The sequence below is a fragment of the Belonocnema kinseyi genome, chromosome 8, assembly GCF_010883055.1.
Source record: "Belonocnema kinseyi isolate 2016_QV_RU_SX_M_011 chromosome 8, B_treatae_v1, whole genome shotgun sequence".
NCBI lineage: Eukaryota > Metazoa > Arthropoda > Insecta > Hymenoptera > Cynipidae > Belonocnema > Belonocnema kinseyi.
This window is the reverse complement of record NC_046664.1, coordinates 68,118,966-68,123,799: the sequence shown is the minus strand read 5'-3', so window position 1 is coordinate 68,123,799 and position 4,834 is coordinate 68,118,966. Positions and strand designations below refer to the sequence as shown.

The 4,834-nt window shown below is 36.4% G+C and overlaps 1 protein-coding gene across 3 annotated transcripts in view; it reads left to right on the top strand.

The window, feature by feature from the left end:
* Positions 1-4,834, top strand: part of LOC117177922 — a 173,431-nt gene that overhangs the window by 125,563 nt on the left and 43,034 nt on the right. The window lies entirely within an intron of this gene.

The window sequence follows — 4,834 nt, the reverse complement described above, 5'->3', positions numbered from 1 at the left end:
ACTTTCCTGTCCTGGCATACTTCTCTAGCTTCTTTTATGTCCATGCATTTTTTCATGCAGGCTCTCGTGTTTCTGTGACTTCTTATGTCTCTTCTAAGTAGTTTAGAAAATGTAGTCCTTTAAGCTTTAATTCAAATCAATTTATATATTTGCTCTGTGTCACCGTAGTCTCAAGTTCGTTCGAAATCTCCCTATGATTTTCGGGCGCTTGGATTGGATCTTACTTTTATCATTTGAAGCTTGATAAACCTATGAAAATTTTATGTTTTTCTTTATTTATTTCAGTTACTGATACAAATTCATCAAAAGTCTTCGTTTTTTTTGTGAAAATAAGGAATACCTTGGTAAAAAGTTTACAAATTTTTTAAATAGGACTTGCTACTAGAAATAATTTAAGTCACACCCATGAACCTTTCCAATATCTGATAAAGGCAAAGGCGGCCTTGTGTCTGATCACAGAAATAATTTAAGGTCACATCCCCTACCCCCTTTCCAACGTTCCATGAGGGGCGGCAAGGCGCCCCTGTGACTGGTCACAGAAATGATGTAAGATCACACCACTGCCCCTTTTTCCAAAGCCTAGTGGGGGGCGGCAAGGCACCATTTGACTGGTCTCAGAAATAACGTAAGATCACACCCTTGTCCCTTTTCTAACGCCTTGTGGGGGCGGGAAGGCACTCCTGTGTCTGGTCACAGAAATAACGTAAGATCACACCCCTGTTCCTTTTCCAACAACCCGTGGGAGCGGGAAGGCACCCCTGTGACTGGTCACAGAAATAATGTAAGATAACACCCCTGTCCCTTTTCAAACGCCCAATGAAGGGCGGGAAGACACCCTTTGACTGTTCGCAGAAATAACGTAAGATCACACCTTGTCCCTTTACCAACGCCCGGTTGGGGGGGGGGGGGGGCAAGACACCCCTGTGACTGATCACAGAAATGATGTAACATCACAGCCCTGTCCCTTTTACCAACCCCCCGTGGGGGCGGAAAGGCACCATTTGATTGTTCACAGAAATAACGTAAGATCACACCCCTGTCCCTTTTCCAACGCCCCGATGGGGGCGGAAAGGCACCCCTGTGACTGGTCACAGAAATAATATAAGATAACACCCCTGTTCCTTTTCCAACGCCTCATGAGGGTCGGCAAGGCACCCCTGTGACTGGTCACAGAAATGATGTAAGATCACACCCCTATCCCTTTTTCCAACGCCCCGTGAGGGGCGGGAAGGCACCCTTTGACTGGTCACAGAAATAACGTAAGATCACTTCCCTTTTTCAACGCCCCATGAGGGGCGGCAAGGCACTCCTGTGACTTGTCACAGAAATGATGTAAGATCACACCCCTGTCCCTTTTACCAACGCCCCGTGGGGGGCGGGAAGGTACGCTTTGATTGGTCACAGAAATAACGTAAGATCACTTCCCTTTTTCAATGCCCCATGAGGGGCGGCAAGGCACCCCTGTGACTGGTCACAGAAATGATGTAAGATCACACCCCTGTCCCTTTTTCCAATGCCCCGTGGGGTGTGGGAAGGTACCCTTTGACTGGTCACAGAAATAACGTAAGATCACACCCTTGTCCCTTTTCTAACACCTTGTGGGGGCAGGAAGGCACTCCTGTAAATGGTCACAGAAATAATCTAAGATAACACCCCTGTCCCTTTTCCAATGCCCCATGAGGGGCGGCAAGGCACCATTTGACTGATCACAGAAATAACGTAAGATTACACCCCTGTCCCTTTTCCAACACCCCGTGGGGGGCGGGAACGCACCCCTGTAAATGGTCACAGAAATAATCTAAGACAACACCCCTGTCCCTTTTCCAACGGCCCATGAGGGGCGGCAAGGCACCCCTGTCACTGGTCACAGAAATAATGTAAGATCACACTCCTGCCCCTTTTCCAACGCCTCGTGGGCTATATTTGATCTATATTTTATTACTATATTTTATCAACTATAATTGCACTATTGCCAAATGGCGAATATAAGCTAGTTGTCCCGAATTTCGGAATGACTAGCATTTATCTTGATTTTTTGTCATGAAATGGGAATTTTGGAATATGATTTTGATTTATGAAAAGTGAATTTACAAAAATCTCTATTCAAATTCAGAATTATAATTCTTTTATAAAAATTACTGCTGTGCCAAATTATAATTATAATTCTTATGGCTACAAATAAGCCATAAGAAGTATTATTTTTATTTTTTTAAATTGCTAAATAATCTTTGCGGATATATTGGTTTTTATTTCAACCTATTTAACTTTGAACGGTTTCCGAATTAAATTTTTTTTATTGTTCTTAATTCATACGTTTTTAATTACAAGGTTAAAAAACTTCTGAGTTGGTTTTTTCATCATGAACATTTTATGTTTAGTCATTTTCAAATTTTAATTTGAAAACTAAATTCAAAATTGATAAAAATGTATTTAATTAATATTTTCTGTTTAAATTGATTTAATTGTTATAAATATAAATAAATATTATTTGAATTAGATAATTCTATGATAAAAAATTTTTAAGAAACAGATTATTTTAATTATAAAAAATAGTTCCTAACTTTGGTTTTAATATTAATGTCAAAAATTTGAATTTTATGTAATAGCAGGGTGGCCAGAAGTCAGGAAAAACCTGGAAATTAAGGAAGTCAGGAATTTTGAAAAAATGGCAAGTCTGAGAATTTCTGGAAGAAGCACTATAAGAAACTGTTAAACATAATCAGGGCTGCCACACAATCACTTTTTTATTCTCAAATCACTTTTTAATGATAAAGTCACTTTAGTCCCTTTTATTTCAATAAATTAACACATGGGTAAACCACAATTTAATTCCGTTCTGTATATCTATTTCTCAATTTTCTTAAATTCTCTTTAAATCTTTTAGAGTGTTTTAAAAGAGTCCAAGAAGTTTTTTATATATTTAAATAATTTGATACGAAGGATTTGAAATATTTTTCTCAATTTTCTTATTTTTTAATCCTTGATAACAAAAAAAAACGTTCAATTTGAGTAATCTTATGAGACTATCATACTAAAAGAAAATATTTCAGCATAGTGCTATAAAAAACGAAATTTATTTTTTTTTCTAATTTTGTATACACGCAGAAAAAAGCTGGACTCATTTTGAGTTGAATATTTACCTAACATTGAGATGTAGCATCTTTTAATCAAAGAGGACTTAAATTGAGTTGTTAAATAATAGAAAATTACATGAAGTTAGCATAGCTTCTTTGTACACTAATAAAAAAAAGGAATATGTTTATATTATAGATATAGATTATAGCCTTCAATTTGTGTGACACCCGAAAAAATCGAACCAATAGAAAAGCTTTTAGAATGTAGCGGTCTAATGAACGAAATGTTTTCTTTTTTTTGTGACCTCTTATAACAAAAAAATACTTCTATGACATAGAAAATTATATTTTTTAATGAACATCAGCCAAAACCTACAATTTTCAACCATTTTTGAAGACTACCGTACTAACAGAAAAGATTTCAGAATATGACGGTCTAAAAATCTAAATTTCTTCATTTTTCTTATTTTTCAATCTCTGATAACAAAAAAACATCAGTATGGCAATGAAAATTTTACTTTGTAACGAACAAGAACATGGCAAGACCTTCAAATTGAGTCACTTTCGAAAGAAATCGGACTAAATGAAAATATTCCAGCGTCGTGGGCTCAAAACGAAATTCCTCCATTTTGCTCATTTTTTCTCTACTCATAAAAAAGAAACAGTACTATGATATATGTAGCAAAATTTATTTTGTGATGCACATCTACATTATTTTTATGACGTTCAATTTGAAACATCCCCGAAAAATATCGGACAAGTAAAGTTTCCAGCATAGTGATCTAAAAACTAAATTTCCTGATGATTATAAATATTTTCTAACCACTGATAACAATAAAACATAGAGCATATACTAAAACCTTCAATTTGAGCCATCTTAGAAGAAAATCGATCTAAAAGAAGAGATTTTTTTTATTGCCCATCTGGATGATGATCTAGAGCTTAGAATGCAGCTGGAGCAGTTTTTAGGACTCAGTCCTTGAATGCAGCGAAAAAGGCTCGCAATATTCGATTACTGAACGAAATCTTGGCTGTCTAGGATTCACTTTAAAATTTCCGTGGCTACAAATTTTTTCCAAAATCTCAACTTTTTCAATTTGAGGCGTCTTCGAATAAAATTGGCTAATTTTTAGGATTTGATAAACCCTGTACAAAAAACGGCTCTCGCATTTAATATATTATATATTCTGGTCGCTATAATTTGTGATGATACTACAATGAGTACCTTTTCTTCATGTTTCTGTCGAATCGACAAATTGCTAGATATACCGTTGCGTGTCGTTTTCTTGCAATGTATGCGAGTACAGACTCACATCCTCGTAACTGAATTAATCTTGCACTACCGTTCTCATTTATACTTTTGCTTAGGTAATACGGTGCTTACTTGCTACTTTGTTAGCTTTGAATTTATGGCCTCGGAAATCTCAGATCTGACACCTGTCAAAAATGTTGTCAAGTTACTTTAAATTTAGTACTCTCCGAAATTAAACTCTTTTAGTTCACATGGGTGGGGTTTTCAATTTCTAAAAAATCCCCTAACCATCTGCAGCCGGATTTTCTTTAAGGCGCTCGCGTTTGTCTGAATATTTGGTGAGAGAAGTGGAAAACTACAGAAAACCATAACTCCTGAGCACAGTCGATTACCGGCAGACGAGTTCAGATCTACCAGGTGTATACATATGAAACCGGTATTTTTTCAAGAAAAAAACACATTTATTTCAAGAGAATGATAACAAATATTTTATTCAAAGTATGCGCCC